The 20,242-nt window shown below is 43.4% G+C and overlaps 1 protein-coding gene across 2 annotated transcripts in view; it reads right to left on the bottom strand.

Moving 5' to 3' along the window:
- BRD8 (bromodomain containing 8) overlaps window positions 1–20,242 on the bottom strand; it is a 284,491-nt gene that overhangs the window by 79,105 nt on the left and 185,144 nt on the right. The window lies entirely within an intron of this gene.

Genomic DNA, 20,242 nt, shown 5'->3' with positions numbered 1-20,242 from the left:
TATATGGGTAAGGAGAATCAGAGATTTTCAGATTTTGGCCATTCCAGCAGTGTGTCACTTACTCGGCTGCTTGCTTTAGCTTGAATAAAATTAGTGTTTTTTTGCTAGAGGACTAACTGTCCCCTGCAATGTAGTTCTCCTGCTCTGTGTAACCACACCCCAAAAATTAGCAGTTTTCTTTCAATGCAAAGTGTACACAGAAAACTGTCAATCAATGGTGTGGGCAGGGTTATACCGAGCTCATTACTCAAGAGAACTGCTAGATCTACGGCACAGAAATCAGTGATTTTATCAAAACTGCAGTAATCAATATAGTAAATCATACACTGATGGAATCAGAATCTATGACCCCTACATCATGCTACTCTAAGATAACATAGCAAAAATCTGCTGACAAATTCCCTTTAAAGGGATTGCCCATTAGTGGACAACCTCTGCTTAACCCCTTAACCCCCAAGGGTGTTTGCACGTTCATGACCGGGCCAATTTTTACAATTCTGACCACTGTCCCTTTATGAGGTAATAACTCTGAAACGCTTCCATGGATCCCGGTGATTCTGACATTGTTTTCTCGTGACATATTGTACTTCATGCTAGTGGTAAAATTTCATTCATATAACTTGCGTTTATTTGTGAAAAAAACGGAAATTTGGCAAAAATTTTGAAAATATTTTCCAACTTTGAATATTTATGCCCTTAAATCACAGAGATACGGCACATATAAAACTTAATAAGTAACATTTCCCACATGTTTACTTTACATCTGCACAATTTTGGAACCAAAATTTTTTTTTCTTAGGCAGTTATAAGGGTTAAAAGTTGACCAGCGATTTCTCATTTTTGCAACACCATTTTATTTTTATGGACCACATCACATTTGAAGCCACTTTGAGGGTCTATATGATAGAAAATACCCAAAAGTGACACCATTATAAAAACTGCACCCCTTAAGGTACTCAAAACCACATTCAAGAAGTTTATTACCCTTCAGGTGCTTCACAGGAATTTTTTGAATATTTAAAAAAAAAAATGAACATTTAACTTTTTTTCACAAAAAAAAAATACTTCAGGTTCAATTTTTTTTTATTTTACCAAGGGTAACAGGAAAAATTGGACTGCAAAAGTTATTGTGCAGTTTGTCCTGAGTACGCTGATACCTGATATGTGGGGGGGAACCACTGTTTCGGCGCTTGGCAGAGCTCAGAAGGGAAGGAGCGCTGTTTGACTTTTTCAATGCAAAATTGGCTGGAATTCAGATCGGACGCCATGTCACGTTTGGAGAGCCCCTGTCCTAAACAGTGGAAACCTCCCACAAGTGACCCCATTTTGGAAACTAGACCCCCCAAGGAACTTATCTAGATATGTGGTGAGAACTTTGAACCCACAAGGGCTTCACAGAAGTTTATAACGTACAGCGGTACAATTAAAAAATCATTTTTTTTCAACAAAAATGATCTTTTCACCCCCAATTTTTATTTTCCCAAGGGTAACAGGACCCTAAAAGTTATTGTGCAATTTGTCCCGAGTACGCTGATACCCCATATGTGGGTGTAAACGACTATTTGGGCGCATGGCAGAGCTCAGAAGGGAAGCAGCACCATTTGACTTTTTTGGCTGGAATTGAGATCGGACACCATGTCGCGATTGGAAAACCCCTGATGTACCAAAACAGTTGAAACCTCCCACAAATGACACCATTTTGGAAACTAGACCCCCCAAGGAACTTATCTAGATGTGTCGTGAGAACTTTGAACCCCCAAGGGCTTCACAGAAGTTTATAACGCCCGGGTGTGAAAATAAAAAAATCGTATTTTTTCCACAAACATAATCTTTTAGTCACCAATTTTTTTATTTTCCCAAGGGTACCAAGAGAAATTGGACCCCAAAAGTTGTTGTCCAATTTGTCCTGAGTACGCTGATACCCCATATGTGGGAGAAAACTACTGTATGTGCACACGTCGGGGCTCGGAAGGGAAGTAGTGACGTTTTGGAATGCAGACTTTGATGGAATGGTCTGCGGGTGTCATGTGCGTTTGGAGAGCCCCTGATGTACCTAAACTATTGAAACTCCCCACAAGTGACCCCATTTTGGAAACTAGACCCCCCACGGAACTTATCTAGATGTGTGGTGAGCACTTTGAACCCCCAAGTGCTTCACAGAAGTTTATAACGCCCGGGCGTGAAAATAAAAAAAATCATTTTTTTTTCCACAAAAATATTTTTGCCCCCAATTTTTTATTTTCCTAAGGGTAACAGGAGAAATTGGACCCCAAAAGTTGTTTTGCAATTTGTCCTGAGTAGGCCGATACCGTATATGTGGGGGTAAAACACTGTTTGGGCGCATGGCAGAGCTTGGAAGGGAAGGAGCACCATTTGACTTTTTCAACGCAGAATTGGCTGGAATTGAGATCAGACGCCATATTGCATTTGGAGAGCCCCTGATGTGCCAAAACAGTGGAAACCCCCCCAATTATAACTCCAACCCTAACCCCAACACACCCCTAACCCTAATCTCAGCCCTAGCCCTAACGGTAAAATGGAAATAAATACATTTTCTTTTAATTTTATTATTTTTCCCTAACTAAGGGGGTGATAACGGGGGATTTGATTTACTATTTATGGCGGGTTTTTAGTTTTGGCAGCTGTCGCACGCTAAAAGACGCTTTTTATTGTAAAAATAGTTTTTGCATCACCACATATTGAGAGCTATAATTTTTCCATATTTTGACCCACAGTCATGTGAGGTCTTATTTTTTGCGGGACGAGTTGACGTTTTTATTGGTATAACTAGCTGTACTACCCGGCTTCGCCCGGGCTAATAACCGCTGTTTGCAAAATAGAGGCATAGGACTATGGGATGGAGGATGTGTGATGGGTATATGGGCATGGGACTATGGGATGGAGGACGTGTGATGGGTATATGGGCATGGAACTATGGGATGGAGGATGTGTGATGGGTATATGGGCACTCGACTATGGGATGGAGAATGTGTGATGGGTATATGGGCACGGGCCTATGGGATCGTTGATATGTATGATGGGTATATGGGCACGGGACTATGGGATGGAGGATAATTATAATTTGCTATAACTAACCACAGTTAGTTACTATGCCCGGGCATAGTAACTAACTGTGGTTAGTTATAGCAAATTATAATTATCCTCCATCCCATAGTCCCGTGCCCATATACCCATCATACATATCCACGATCCCATAGTCCCGTGCCCATATACCCATCATACATATCCTCCTTCCATAGGCCCGTGCCCATATACCCATCATACATATCCACCATCCCATAGGCCCGTGACCATATACCCATCATACATATCCTCCATCCCAGTCGAGTGCCCATATACCCATCACACATCCTCCATCCTATAGTCCCATGCCCATATACCCATCACACATCCTCCATCCTATAGTCCCATGCCCATAAACCCATCATACATCCTCCATCCCATAGTCCCATGCCCATATACCCATCACACATCCTCCATCCCATAGTCCCATGCCCATATACCCATCATACATATTTGCCATCCCATAGTCGGGTGCCCATATAGCCATCACACATACTCCATCCCATAGTCCAGTGCCCATATATCCATCATACATATCCGCCATCCCATAGTCCCGTGCCCATATACCCGTCATACATATCCTCCATCCCATAGTCCCGTGCCCATATACCCATCACACATCCTCCATCCCATAGTCAACCATAATGACATCAGCGTCGCCATGGCAACCATTGCGACATCATAATGAGGGGCGGGGCTTGATACACACACAGTTTCCCCATTATGTAGATAGGGGCATTATGACATCATAATGAGGGGTGGGGCTTGACGCGCGCGCACACTTTTTCCCCATTATGTAGACAGGGGCAAAATTGTTTGGTGAATTGGAACGCGCGGGGTTAAAATTTCGCCTCACAACATAGCTTAGGACGCTCTCGGGGTCCAGACGTGTGACTGTGCCAAATTTTGTGGCTGTAGTTGCGACGGTGTGGATGCCTATCCCGGACATACACACACACATACACACTTTGAGCTTTATATATTAGATTTTCGGGCACGTGACATCCTTTGATCGCTTTTATTCCAATTTTTGGGACGCAGAATGAACAAAAACCAGCAATTCATGAATTTCTTTTGGGGGGTGCGTTTACATCATTCCGCCTGCGGTAAAATTGATAAAGCGCATTTATTCTTCGGGTCAGTACGGTTACAGCGATACCTCATTTAAGTCTTTTTTATGTTTTGGCGCTTTTATGCAATGAAAACAATTTTATATAAAAAAATAATTATTTTTGCATCGCTTTATTCTGCGAGCTATAACTTTTTTATTTTTTCTCTGATGATGCTGCGTGGCGGCTCGTTTTTTGCGGGACAAGATGATGTTTTCAGCGGTACCATGGATATTTATATGCGTCTTTTTGATCGCACGTTATTGCACTTTTTGTTCGGCAATATGATAATAAATCATTATTTTTTGCTTCGTTTTTTTTTATTTTTTAAGGGGTTCGCTAAAGGGGTTAACTAATGGGACAGTTCTAAAGGGCGGGTCGTTACGGATGCGGCGATACCAAATATGTGTACTTTTATTGTTTTTTTTCTTTTTATTTCCAAAAAATTAATTTATTAGGGAATATTTTTTTTTTAAATTTATTTAGCGATTTGAAAAAAAATTATTTTTACACCTTTTTTTTTAAACTTTATTACAATGTCCCAGGGAGAAGATCACGGTCATGTGACAGATCGCTGTGACAGATCAGCGATCTGTCACAGGCACTGCACAAGGCTTCCTCCTTGCCTGTGCTTTGCAGGCATTAGGAAGCCAGCTCCCTGCAGGCCCCCGAAGATCCCCGTGGCCATTTTGGATTCGGGGACCTGCAGGGATGGAGCCCCCCGCAGCAGCGCTGCACATTGCGCTGCTGTGGGGGGCTCAGGGAAGCACGGAGGGAGCCCCCTCCCTGCCTATGCTTCCCTTTAACCCCCGGTACACCGCGATCGTGTTTGATCGCGGTGTGCAAGGGGTTACCGTGTCGGTGGCGGTCCGTGACCGCCCGTGACATATTGTGCCGGGTGTCAGCTGTGATAATCAGCTGACACCCGGCCGCGATCAGCGGCGCTCACCACGTGGGCGCCGCTGATCGCTGTGATGTACTATCCCGTCCTTGGGGATTAAGTCCCAGGGCACATGGACGGGATAGTACGTCACATGACAGAAAGGGGTTAAAGGGGTTGGCCACTACTTTACATGTTCTTTTTATGTAATCTAACTGCTATATATATATATACACACACACACACACACACACACACACACACACACACACACACACACACACACACGTGCTTCTCAATAAATTAGAATATCATCAAAAAGTTAATTTATTTATTATCGACCAATGCTGAAAAAGCATTTGATTATATTGACTGGGAATTCATTGAAAAAGAAATGCCAAAGTTTGGCTTCCTTGCCCCTTTTTTCCAGAAATACTAGCTCTCATTTCTAAACCTTCAGCTCGGCTTACGGTCAGTACTGAACTCTCTTCTATTTTTAAGATAAAAAATGGAATGAGACAGGGCTGCCTTCTCTCTCCCTTTTTGTTTGTCCTTGTTATTGAAACTTTGTGTAAAAAAAACAAAATTTAACAAAATCCTATAATCCAAGGTATAACATGTAGTAAAAAAGAACATAAAATAGCTGCATTCGCAGACGATGTCCTCTTTTACCTCACAGACCCATGGAAATCTGTTGTGAACTCATTTTATGGTCTGCCTCTGGTTTCTGGTGAGGGAGCTGGTTGTGCTGACAGAGGAGTTGGGAGTTCCCTTTCCGGGCTCCCTCTGGTGGTGGCAGGAGGTAGTGAAGCTGATCTAATTAACAGAGACCTACCACCTGATAATGAGGAAGAGAAGTGGACATCTGGAGTCTCAGACTGGATTTAAGACAGCCGACGACCTATTCCCATGCTGGTGATTTTTTCCTGCCTCCTGAGGTCTTAGTTTCCAGCTCAGTTCCTGCCATCTCAAGCTAAATTGTCTTTGCTAAGGTTCACATTTGATTTGGTTTGGTCTATTCAGCTTTTTGTGTGGTCAGCCAGCCCCGGCTGGGGCTTTACCGAATTTTCACTCTTATGTCACTGTATGTGCCAGTTTGTTTTTTGTCCCTTATTAGATTGGCCTCTTTTTGCTCTGTTCTCAGAATATGCCAGAGTGCTGATATAGTGGGAGAAGTCTAGTGACTTCAGGGTATTTTTTGCTATCCGAAGTGTTGGACATTTTAGCAGGGTTTTTTTGGCGCGATTGCAGACAGTATCTTTCCTTTCCTGTACTTTCTAGCTAGTGTGGGCCCCATCGTTTGCTCAGCCTATTTTCCTACCTGTGGTAATCATTATACCACATCAGGACACTAGTAAAGTTGCTATCGAGCCTCCTGATGATCCCAAAGGGGTGAAACGCGTTGAGGCGTCTGAGGCTATGGGACAGTGGATGGATTTCACGATGAGTATCCTAACTCCTTTATTTGAGCTTTCCACTGATGAAATCGTTTTATCTATTGTCTGACAATGTGATGAGATCTAGGAATCAATGCTGTGGATTTGGGCTCAATTTGTGACTTTGGCGATCTTTATATATTGTGACCTATATATATATATATATATATATATATATATATATATATATATATATATATATATATATGAGGATGTGGTATCTTGAATTATCTATATATATTTTTGAGATTTAAGATCACATGCTGCTACAACTGGGTGGATTGACACACGTTGTTGGCTGCTGATGAGTCACAATATTTTTTATCCTTTCGGCTATATCTATATGTCTGAGCCACGAGTCTAGATGGGACTGTGTATAGCACATTAATCCTTTAATATCAATATCTTTAGTACTGTATCCCCATATGCCTATTTATTCATGTGTTCTTTTATATCTACAATATATGTGTATTTTTTGTGGGTTCTAGGGTCCCCCTTATCGCAGGATTCTCTCTGTTATCTGATAGGGGTCCCCTTTGCATCGGGGAAGGGACTACATTAGAGGTGGCAGGGTGCAATAGGGTCCCCAGGGACAGTCACCGTTGAGCGGGGGCGCCACAACGTTCCCCCTAGGGTGCCAACCTCCGCGGCTAGGAAGGTGTTAACAGGAGATATCAATAGGGACTCCTAGGTTATTCCCCTCATTTTATGTGTTTTGGATTTTTGGACACTTTCTTTGTTTTTTTTTGTGTTCACTTGTGGTGTGACCCTTGTGGTTTTTTATTAATAAAGTATTATTTTTAGGGTATATTATATGATTTATTCTTTTGGCAATTACTCTGATCTGCTCCTTATCCACATTTTCCGCTAAGGCTTTTGTAGATTCAGGAGCAGCTTTGAATCTGATGGATTTGGACTTTGCTAAACGTTGTGGTTTTCCTATGATACCTCTGCGGATGCCTATTTCTTTGAGGGGTATTGATGCTACTCCTTTGGCAGAGAATAAACCTCAGTTTTGGACCCAGGTGATAATGCGAGTTGCCCCAGACCACTAAGAAAATTGTAAATTTTTGGTGCTGCACAATTTGCATGATACTATTGTTCTGGGTTTTCCCTGGTTGCAAACTCATAATACAGTTTTGGATTGGAAATCTGTGTCTGTGGTGAGTTGGGGTTGTCAGTGTGTTCTTAGGGACACTCATGTTTTCTCCACCTCTCCTCAGTCTCATGATATTCCTGATTATTTGGCTGATTTTTCTGATATATTTAGTGAGAGTAAGTCTGCGTCTTTTCCTCCTCATAGGAGTTATGACCGTGCAATTGAGTTGATGCCTGGGTGTAAAATTCCCAAGGGTCGGCTTTTCAACTTATCGGTACCCGAACATGATGCTATGCGATCCTATATTAAGGAGTCGTTGAAGAAGGGTCATATTAGACCATCCTCTTCACCCTTAGGTGCTGGGGGTTTTTTTGTGGCCAAGAAAGATGGTTCATTAAGACCTTGTATTGACTATCGTTCCCTTAACAAGATGATGGTTAAATATCAGTACCCGTTACCTCGGATGTCTGATTTATTCTCCAGAGTTAAAAGTGCCTGCTGGTTTACTAAGCTTGACCTCAGGGGGGCGTATAATCTTATTCGCATCAAGCACGGGGATGAATGGAAGACGGCGTTTAATACTCCGGAGGGACATTTTGAGTACCTGGTGATGCCTTTTGGGCTCACTAATGCCCCGTCTGTCTTCCAATCCTTTATGAATACTTTCCAGGACTTTGTGGATAAGTTTTTGATCATCTATCTGGATGATATTTTGATCTTTTCCAGTGATTGGGATTCTCATGTGGAACATGTCCGGACTGTGTTCCGGATTTTGAGGGAGAATTCCCTGTTTGTTAAGGGATCGAAATGCCTCTTTGGTGTACAGAGGATTTCATTTTTGGGATTTATTTTGTCTCCGTCGACTACTGAAATGGACCCGGTCAAGGTTCAGCCCACTTCTTTGAAGGCTCTCCAGAAGTTTTTGGGTTTTTGGTAATTTCTATCGTAAATTTATAGGTAATTTTTCTGGTATTGTCAAACCACTGACTAATCTGACCAAGAAGGGCGCTGATGTGCTGAATTGGTCTCCAGAGGCTGTCTCGGCATTTCAGGAGCTTAAGCGGAGATTCACTTCTGCTCCGGTTTTACGGCAACCTGATGTCTCACTTACATTTCAGGTGGAGGTAGATGCTTCTGAGATTGGTGCAGGAGCTGTTTTGTCCCAAAAAGATCCTGTGACTTCTAAGATGAATCCCTGTGCCTTCTTTTCTCGAAAGTTCTCCCCATCTGAACGCAACTATGACGTGGGGAATTGGGAATTGTTGACCATGAAATGGGCATTTGAGGAGTGGAGACATTGGTTGGAGGGAGCTAGACATCAAGTTGTGGCCCTCACCGACCACAAGAATTTGATTTATCTGGAGTCGGCCAAACGCTTGAATCCTAGACAGGCTAGGTGGGCCTTGTTTTTCATGCGTTTTAATTTTGTGGTCTCTTTTCTTCCTGGCACTAAGAATGTTAAGGAAGACGCCCTTTCTAGGAGTTTCTTTGCTGATTCTCTTATTGTGACCGAGCCTACTACCATCCTAGGTGAGGGGGTAGTTCTTTCTGCCATTTCGCCCGATTTGAGACGCGCCCTGGAGGAATTTCAGGAGGATAAACCTGAGCGTTGTCCTATGGGAAAATTGTATGTTCCTGACCAGTGGAGGAAGAGAGTGATGTCTGAAGTTCATTGCTCCGCATTGGCTGGTCATCCAGGTATTTTTGGTACCAGAGATTTGGTGAGTCGGTCTTTTTGGTGGCCTGCCTTATCTCGTGATGTCAGGAATTTTGTGCAGTCCTGTGGGATTTGTTCTCGGTCTAAACCCTGCTCTCTTTCTAGTGGGTTGTTGATGCCTCTGCCGGTGCCCAAGAGGCCATGGACCCATATCTCAATGGATTTTATTTCTGATCTTCCTGTCTCTCAGAGAATGACTGTTATCTGGGTGATTTGTGATAGATTTTCTAAGATGGTCCATCTTGTACCACTCCCAAAGTTGCCATCTTCCTCAGAGTTGGTGCCCTTGTTTTTACAACAGGTGGTTCAGTTGCATGGGATTCCTGAGAACATTGTGTCGGACAGAGGAGTCCAGTTTGTTTCCAGATTCTGGAAAGCCTTTTGTTTCAATCTGGGAATTCAGTTATCTTTCTCCTCTGCGTTTCATCCTCAGACCAATGGGCAGACTGAGAGAACAAACCAGACTTTGGAGTCCTATTTAAGATGTTTTATATCTGCTGATCAGGATGACTGGGTCTCATTTTTGCCCTTGGCTGAATTCGCGCTAAACTATAGAGCTAGTTCTGCCACTTTGATGTCACCCTTTTTCTGTAACTTTGGGTTTCATCCTCTATTTTCTTCAGGGCAAGTGGAGTCTTCGGCCTGCCCAGGTGTGGATATTGTGGTAGAGAGAATGCAGCAGATTTGGGACCAAGTGGTGGATAAGTTGTCTCTCTCTCAGGAAAAGGCCCAGCGGTTTTCCAACCGGCATAGGACCATTGGTCCCCGGTTTAAAGTGGGTGATATGGTTGGTTGTCGTCAAAGAATATCTCTATGAAGGTTGCGTCTCCAAAGTTCAAGCCAAGATTTATTGGACCTTATAAGATCTTGGAGATTCTTAATCCTGTTTCTTTTCGATTGGCTCTTCCAGTTACGTTTAAGATCCATAACGTATTTCACAAATCTCTGTTGAAGAGGTTTGTTGAGCTAGTAGTTCCTGTGGCGACGCCTCCTGACCCTGTATTGGTTGAAGGCAATGTGGAATATGAGGTAGAGAAAATATTGGATTCTCGTTTGGTTAGACAGAGACTCCAGTATTTGGTCAAATGGAAGGGTTATGGCCAGGAGGATAATTCTTGGGTCTCTGCCTCTGACAATCATGCCAATAGATTGATTTGTGCTTTTCGATCAGGATGGGCCTGGTGGCGTGGATGAGGGTTCGGTGACCCCTCCTCAAGGGGGGTACTGTTGAGAACTCATTTTCTGGTCTGCCTCTGGTTTCTGGTGAGGGATCTGGTTGTGCTGACAGAGGAGTTGTGAGTTCTCTTTCTGGGCTAACTCTGGTGGTGGCAGGAGGTAGTGAAGCTGATCTAATTAACACAGACCTGCCACCTGATAATGAGGAAGGAGTGGACATCTGGAGTCTCAGACTGGATTTATGACAGCCGACGACCTATTCCCATGCTGGTGATTTTTTCCTGCCTCCTGAGGTCTTAGTTTCCAGCTCAGTTCCTGTCATCTCAAGCTAAGTTGTCTTTGCTAATGTTCACATTTGATTTGGTTTGGTTTATTCAGTTTTTTGTGTGGTCAGCCAGCCCTGTCTGTGCTGAATTTCCACTCTTATGTCATTGTATGTGCCAGTTTGCTTTTTGTCCCTTATTAGATTGGCCTCTTTTTGCTCTGTTCTCAGAATATGCCAGAGTCCTGATATAGTGGGAGAAGTCTAGTGACTTCAGGGTATTTTTTGCTATCAGAAGTGTTGGACATTTTTGCAGGGTTTTTTTGGCGTGATTGCAGACAGTATCTTTCCTTTCCTTTCTAGCTAGTGTGGGCCCCATCGTTCCATTGGAGTCTGCTCTGGGGCAGTTTTAGATTTCCTCTTTTCTTGCTTTAGGCTTATTTAGTCCTCCGGCTGTGACGATGCGTCTAGAATCATCGTAGGTACGCTCCACGGCTGCTGTTAGTTGTGTGGTTAGGATCAGGGGTTTGCAATCCGCATAGTTACCAACCTCTCTGGTTTTTTGTGACTTGGCTTGGTCTTGTTTTCCTCCTTGGTGACCCATTCATAACAGAAATCCATTAAACCTTTACTCAAAGAAATGTTCGCATTTTGTCTTGTATCAAATCCCACAATCCTTCTTTCAAAAAAGCAAAACTCTAATTTCAAAATGCATCTGGCATAACAAAAGTCATAGAATTAAATATTCCACACTTATAATGAGAAAGAACAGAGAAGGGCTGGGACTTCCGGACTTTCACAACTATAGATTTTCTACACACCTGGCAAGAACCAGAGAGTGTCAAATGTCCCCACCTAGGAAGCTATGGGTGGACCTGGAACTCAGTTTCCTTAATAGAAATTTGAAACAATATCTTTGGCCAACACTGCACAACAAAATCAAATACTGCAAAGTTATAAACCTGCTCTCCAAATGAATTATTAATCTCTGGAACAAGACATTAAAGAATTTAATATGGTCCCCAATATCTGTACATATACTCAGTTATTATAGCGGATTCCCAATATATATATAAATCTGTTAAAAATAAAATCCTCCAATTTTTTTTTCTAGTGTACAAATTGGACAATTAAAAAAAAAAAAAACTTCTTCCCACGAACAAACTTAAAACTTTATTTAATAACATCCAATTGACAGATCCTGTACTTGAAATTTTAAGAGTAACAGTTAGAGATATCTGGCAGGTCTAGTCTAAAAAAATCAGTTGATAACCTAATAAAAAATGTCCTTTTTAAAACGAACAAAAACAAAACAATTTCTAAAATATATCAAAACCTTTGCAACTCAGGTGAAAAACCCCAATTTATCAGCAAATGGGAGAAAGAATTAAATATAAACCAGAAGAAGTTTCAAAACTACTAAAAGATACACACTTCATTTGTTCTTCAATCAAACATCAAGAGTTGAACTACAAAATCATGTCTAGATGGTACAAAACTCCAGATATTCTTAAATCGAAAAATTCTACTCACCTAACTGCTGGAGATGCAATCTGATAGTTGGAACGCCCTCACATATATGGTTTAATTGGTCTAAAATCGTGTTGTTCTGGAAAACTATTCATAAGCAAATTGAAAGAAAAAGCTTTGAATTTTTCTCTTTAACACCCCAATTAATCCTTCTGAACACTCATTCTCCACATCAATATATTGGTACCTATATTATAATATCCCATCTCCATAATGTGTCTAAAAGTCTCATAAGCAAGACATTAGTAAGACACTGACCCCCCCATCCCTTTCAGAATGGACAAACAAATCTAATAGTATATATTCATTTGCTTGACTCATACCAAACAGTGCAAGTTCAGTGAAAATTGGCACCAATATGAACATTAAAAACAGATTACGCTATAAATCTTAGAACTAATAAACTATGTTTATGCTACATATAACTATAATTGCTTTTAATTTCTCCACTATAAAGGAGAATATTTGCTTGTTTTCAACAGGGCTTGCCTCTCATTTTCTCCCCCCACCCTTCCTTTGCATGTTTGGTACCCCTCTCTCCCCCTTTTCCTCTCCCAGTTTTCCCTTACCCCATATATAAAATGAATATTGATATACTCAAATGGACAGTTTTTTCTCTTTCTTGTGTACAATTACCGTATATACTCGAGTATAAGCCGACCCGAGTATAAGCCGACCCCCCCTAATTTTGCCACAAAAAACTGGGAAAACTTATTGACTCGTGTATAAGCCGAGGGTGCACAGTGAGTGGCCTCAGTTATCTGCACAGTGTGTGGCCCCAGTTATCTGCACAGTATGTGGCTCCAGTTATGATGCACAGTGAGTGGCCCCAGTTATGATGCACAGTATGTGGCCCCAGATAATGCTGCACAGTGAGTGGCCCCAGTTATGATGCACAGTGAGTGGCCCCAAATAATGCTGCACAGTGAGTGGCCCCAGTTATGCTGCACAGTGAGTGGCCCCAGTTATGCTGCACAGTGAGTGGCCCCAGTTATGCTGCAGTGAGTGGCCCCTGTTATGCTGCACAGTGAGTAGCCCCAGTTATGATGCACAGTGAGTGGCCCCAGTTATGATGCAGTGTGTGGCCCCAGTTATGCTGCACAGTGTGTGGCCCCAGTTATGCTGCACAGTGAGTGGCCCCAGTTATGATGCACAGTGTGGCCCCAGTTATGATGCACAGTGAGTGGCCCCAGTTATGATGCACAGTGAGTGGCCCCAGTTATGATGCACAGTGAGTGGCCCCAGTTATGCTGCACAGTATGTGGCCCCAGTTGTGATGCACAGTATGTGGCCCCAGTTGTGATGCACAGTGAGTGGCCCCAGTTGTGATGCACAGTGAGTGGCCCCAGTTATGCTGCACAGTGAGTGGCCCCAGTTATGCCGCACAGTGAGTGGCCCCAGTTATGCCGCACAGTGAGTGGCCCCAGTTATGCCGCACAGTGAGTGGCCCCAGTTATGCCGCACAGTGAGTGGCCCCAGTTATGCTGCACAGTGAGTGGCCCCAGTTATGCTGCACAGTGAGTGGCCCCAGTTATGCTGCACAGTGAGTGGCCCCTGTTATGCTGCACAGTGTGTGGCCCCATCATGTTGCTGCTGCCGCTGACTCCCTTAGAAAAAAACAAAAAAAAAAAAAACTGTATACTCACCTCCGTCGCTGCCCCCTGCTCATCAGCGTTGCGCTCTGCAGTGACTGTGCAGGCAGAGAGCGATAGCGCCCTCTGACCTGAATGTCACTGCAGAGGACGCAAGACAGCAGAGCGCAGGGACAGGTGAATATGCCTCCCAACCCCCCGTTAATACTCACCGGGTCCTGGCGCTCGTCTCTGCAGCTCCCCTGCTTGTTCCATGTTTGTCGGCGCTGCTCTCTTCCTGGTTCAGCGGTCACGTGGTACCCGCTCATTAAATATGCGCATATTTAATGAGCGGGTACCATTTGACAGCTGAAGCAGGAAGAGAGCAGCGCCGACAAACATGGAACAAGCAGGGGAGCTGCAGAGAAGGGCGAGTATGATCTGACACCCCCGCTCCCCCGCCGATCCCCCCCGGTATATGACTCGTGTATAAGCCGAGAAGGGGACTTTCAGCCCAAAAAAATGGGCTGAAAATCTCGGCTTATACACGAGTATATACGGTATGTTGTCATTCATTTCAACATTCCTAAATAAAGAATAATAAAAAACATTATTTCAGTTCTTCAATACAAAAAGTGAAAAACTCACATATTAGGATGATAATGTCTGTAAAGCGCTGTGGAATTAATAGGGCTATATAAATGAGTAAAATAAATAAATAAATAAATATATATATATATATATATATATATATATATATATATATATATATATATATATATATATATATATATATATAGTGCCTCCATGCCACGCTGCATTGATGCAGTAATTGATGCCAAAGGAGCCCCGACCAAGTATTGAGTGCATTTACTGTACATACATTTCAGTAGGCCAACATTTCGCATTTGAAAGTAATTTTTCAAGCTGGTGTTTAAAGTATTCTAATTTACTGAGATAATGACTTTTGGGTTTTCATTGGCTGTAAATCATAATCATCAACATAAACAGAAATAAACACTTGAAATGCTCTGGAAACTGACTCGCGGAGGGGGAAGGCTGTATGCTCACTTTGTTTCTGTGAATGCTTTCATCTCTCCCCTGTATCTGTATGTACGGCGACATATAAAAGGACTACTCTGGTCAAAATTACTGTTATTGTTAACAATTTAGCAAGTTAAAGATGAAATTTGTAAGCTGAAGTTTTTACAATGGCCTTCACAGTCCACTGATCTGAATAGCATTGAAAATTTGTGGCTAGACCTCAAAATAGAAGTGTATGCAAGATGATCCAGGAATCTCACAGAACTGGAAGGGATGAAAATCCCTCAAACAAGAATTGAAAAACTCTTGGCTGGCATACATTCAAACGGGGGTGCTAAGAGGTACTAACCATGCAAACTTCTTCATTAGCCAGTTTTCCTTTTTGTAATTTGTAATATATATAGTGGCCTGGCGACTAGTCATGTGATTTATTGTGGGCGGTATGTATCACAGAGGTGGGTGGCCCTGTGATGGAAGCCTGGGTGTGTTTTGCTCAGCAGTTCTACTGCTAAGGGTTTTTCTATATATTGGGAGGCTTCCAGGTGACTTGGAGAGATGGGTGGATCCAGTCACCTACATACCCAGGTGTGTCTGAATACCTAATTAAGCCTGTGTGGTTGTACGTTTCAGGACCTGCAGTGAGGTCATGACCATGTGACCAGCCCATGTGATCGATACCTCACCTGTTGGTGTGGTTACAAGTTATGTAATGGAGGTTTGCTTAGCACTTGGCAGTGAGTGTTTGGGAGTCTGGCAGTGTGCACAGACTTCCATGTGTCCAGGTGGGACGCTACAGAGTGGTCTGTGTGAGGAAGGAGAAGCCTTCCTGTGTCTGGGGCTCCAGACAGATCTCTGCTATGGACATTGAGGCTGTGTCTGCCTGATGTAAAGACTGTTAACCTCTTTTGTTGCGGATTTGATGGTTTATGGAGCAAATAAACTCACATGGACATTGAAAAGAATGTGCCTCCTGTTTCCTTCTACGCAGCTGAGTGAGTACAATAGTTACAATATACAGGGTGGGCCATTTATATGGATACACCTAAATAAAATGGGAATGGTTGGTGATATCAGCTTCCTGTTTGTGGCACATTAGTATATGGGAGGGGGGAAACTTTTCAAGGTGGGTGGTGACCATGGCGGCCATTTTGAAGTCGGCCATTTTGGATCCAACTTTATTTTTTCCAATGGGAAGAGGATCATGTGACACCATGTTCACAAGAAAAACAATTGTCTGCTTGCTTTTAACGTAACTTTATTCTTTCATGAGTTATTTACAAGTTTATGACCACTTATAAAATGTGTTCAAAGTGCTGCTCATTGCGTTGGATCGTCAATGCAACTCTCTTCTCCCACTCTTGACACTCTTCTCCCCCCTCCCATATACTAATGTGCCACAAACAGGAAGTTGATATCACCAACCATTCCCAGTTTATTTAGGTGTATCCATATAAATGGCCCACACTGTATAAACATATATACTGTATGGTTCTGAGGTTTCTTTGCATAGTCTGCATCTTGGGTCTTGTCTTGTGTGGTAGATTCCTGCTTCTATGGATCTTGTACTTAGTGCTTGCTCTTGTGCCGCTATGATTAGTGCCTCTGTGCTGTCTCGGAGTCCAGCTTTCTCCAGCCACTGGTAGGATTTCTCCATGTCCTCTACTTCCATTATCTGTCGATGTTACATCCCGTGCAGTGGGTTGTCTTGCCATGGTGCTTCATGTTCCTGTTCTTCCTTCCAGATCTGTTGTTGTTGCTGCCTTAGGCATTCTCTCAGCATCTCATCTTTTGGTGCCATTTTTATGTTGTATTCCTGGATACTCCTTGTTTCATCTGTGATGGTGGCTTGGATGCTTATCAAGCCTTGATCACCCTCCTTTCTGCTGGTATACAATCTTTGGATGCTAGACTTAGGGTGGAGACCTCCATGCATTATGAGGAGCTTTCGTGTCTTCACATCTGCAGCTTCCATCTCTTCTCTTGGACAGCACACTATGCCAGCAGGGTATAGTGAGGGCTTATAAGCCCTCACTTTCAACAGCTAATCAGAGCGATTGTAGCCATGGGGGGTTAAGCCACCCCCCCCGGGGTGAAGTACAAAGTCTCCTGTACCTGCGGGTTGGGTAACCTTTCAGTGACCCCGGTCAACTGACCCGCAGGAACCCGATCTCCCCATGACGCCACATAGGCGTCACAGGTCGGATTCGAACCGATTTTCATGACGCCTACGTGGCGGGAAGGGGTTAATGTTCATCATAACGTTGTGGTAGATTGATTTACTATTTTAGACACTAGCGGAGCAGACAAGGTTTCTCAGGGCGAAGCTGTTTCAGGAAAAAGCCGGTGGTCTTTTTCCAGAAGCAGCTTCACTTATGGTTTTGCCATTATTTTTAAATCTGGCGTTTCATCTATTATGTACAGTTCCTAGTGAAAACTGCCCAATTAATATGCTACCACCTTTAAACACTCCACAGTTTCGGTACCCTGAAGTGGTTAAAAGAAATAACAAAAGACTGAACATGTGCACAGCAGTGTCGTTTTTATTGTGCTATGGATTATGTTCAACTTTTATGATGGTTTTGAGGTAAAAAAAAACAAAAAAAACAAACAAAACATTGTGTACATATACCCTAATACAAGTACATCAGTAAATCTAAGGTTCAGACATATCGTATATACTCGAGTATAAGCCGACCCGAGTATAAGCCGACCACCCTAATTTTGCCACAAAAAACTGGGAAAACTTATTGACTCAAGTATAAGCCTAGGGTGGGAAATGCTCCATAGATTATTCCCCCATATGCTGCCCCCATAAGAAGCTCCATAGATTATTCCCCCATATGCTGCCCCCATAAGAAGCTCCATAGATTGTTCCCCCATATGCTGCCCCCATAAAAAGCTCCATAGATTGTTCCCCCATATGCTGCCCCCATAAAAAGCTCCATAGATTATTCCCCCATGTGCTGCCGCTTCTGCTGCATGTAAAAATAAAAAAAATGACATACTCATCTCTCCGTCGCTGGGTGTCAGATACTCACCTGTCCTGCGTCCATGGCTGCTCACCACTATCTGCCACGTCATCGGTCAGTGACGTTCAGACTGCAGGGGGCGCGGCGCGCACTAATCACGTCACCACGCCCTCTGCTGTCTGAAGTCACTGACCGATGACAGACAGCAGCAAGCAGCCATGGATGCAGGACAGGTGAGTATCGGAATACTTACCCGTCCTGACGCTGTCTCTTGAGCCCCCAGCTTCTCCGCGCTCTCTCTTCCTGCGTTCAGCGGTCATGTGATAACGCTCATTAAAACTCATGAATATGTGCATATTCATGAGTTTTAATGAGCGGTACCACGTGACCGCTGAAGGCAGGAAGAGAGAGCGTGGAGAAGCTGGGGGCTCAAGAGACAGCGTCAGGACGGGTAAGTATGACCTGACACCCCCGCCCCCCTCCGACCCCCCGGTGTATATGACTCGAATATAAGCCGAGAGGGGGACTTTCAGCCCCAAAAAATGGGCTGACAATCTCGGCTTATATTCGAGTATATACGGTAGCTGTTTTGTACATTTTTTTTCTGCATGAAAAACGCAAACTATGGCCAGAAAACAACAGCGGTAACTAATTGTGTTTTTGATGCATTTTTCAGGGATGAGCCATTTGAGGAAAAAGAAAATAAAAAAATCTAAAAAAAATACAAGGAAAGCAATGTAACATTTTGCATTTATGTTTCTTAATTTTCTGATACGTTTTTTCCTCTCTTTAAGTGTGAACGTTGGTAGACAACCTCTTTAAAGAGAACCTTGACAGGAGTTTCATGCTGCCCAAACAAATATCTTGTTGGTCTAGGATGGCGAGGCAGGAAGAAGTCGCCGTTGACCTGTTTGGACTAGTCAGTCAACACATATAGTAATCCCCAGTCTGCTTTTTAAAGGGAAAGTGTCATCTATTTTTTCGCCTATCAGCTGCCGGCACCACCATCAGGGGCTTAGCTACAGCATTCTGTAATGCTGTAGATAAGCCCCCGATGTAACCTGAAAGAGAAGAAAAACAAGTTATATTATACTCACTCAGGGGCAGTCCGGGTCCGGTCCAGCGCCTCCCATCTTCTAACGAAGACGTCCTCTTCTTTGCTTCCCGTCGCAGCTCCTGTGCAGGCGAACTGCTGTGCCCTGTTGAGGGCAGAGCAGAGTACTGCAGTGCGCAGGCGCTTTGAAAGGTCAGAGAGATCCGGCGCCTGCGCACTGCAGGACTCTGCTCTGCCCTCGAAAAAATAGGTGACAGATTCCCTTTAACGTATATTTTCCATGAAACGACCTGTATTTCAGAGCAAAGGACACCAGGCTGCAATGATCTACAGCGCTGGAGTCCTGGGTTCAAATCCCACCAAGGACAACATCTGCAAGGCTTCTATGTTCTCCCCGTGTTTGCATGGATTTCCTCTGGGTTCCCCAGTTTCCTTCCACACTCCAAAGACATACTGATAGGGAATTTAGATTGTGAGCCCCATCGGGGACAGCGATGATAATGTGTGCAGACTGTAAAGGGCAGTGGAATATGTTGGCGCTATATGAAGAAAAGATTATTATCATCATCTGGTGTCGAATTCATGATTCCCATGGTTTGGGCATCAAGAATCATGTGTCAGGATACCTTTAAAAGGGTTTGTCTGCTTTTTACCATGTTTAAAAAATAACCTTAGGCTAGGTTCACATTACGTTTAACCAGCCCGTTCAAAGCATAACGTTGACGGGCTGGTTCAACGGTATAGCATAACGCGATCGCGTTATGCTATACCCGCTAGTGCAGATGATTCATCTGCGCTAGCGGTGATGGAGCCTCAGACGCTGCAGCACGTGTCCGATGCACTGTCACTGAATGACGGCACATCGCGAACGCATGCCGCAAAGGCATGCGTCACAATGCGCCGACAATGGGGGCCAATGGCAGCGTTACCGGACCGTGTTATGCCGCGGTGTAACGCAGTCCGTCTAATGGACTGCCTGAACGCAGTGTGATCCCGGCCTTAGAAGGTGTGTCACTGCTGTGAACCAGAAAGATCAACTGCAATTTGCAGGGAAGCCTGACAGCAAGTGTTTAGTCCCTAGAAGAATTACTATGTTGAAAATGAATCGATTGCATTGTGTCAACTGGTTTCAATCAGCCAGCTATGCTGTCTTTCATAATTATGGACATGCCACATCACCACATCAGAGAAAACAATCTTCACCGTAGCTGCAGTTAGCTCTGGCTAATGGAGTTGCACTCAGAGTAGCCAAATAAGGTATTTCAAAATAGGTTTTCTAAATTAAAGAGCTCCTTTATAAAAGCTGAACTA

The sequence above is a fragment of the Dendrobates tinctorius genome, unplaced genomic scaffold, assembly GCF_039654945.1.
Source record: "Dendrobates tinctorius isolate UK_male_01 unplaced genomic scaffold, ASM3965494v1 ptg000241l, whole genome shotgun sequence".
Taxonomy (NCBI): domain Eukaryota; kingdom Metazoa; phylum Chordata; class Amphibia; order Anura; family Dendrobatidae; genus Dendrobates; species Dendrobates tinctorius.
This window is presented reverse-complemented; position numbering and strand designations above follow the sequence as displayed.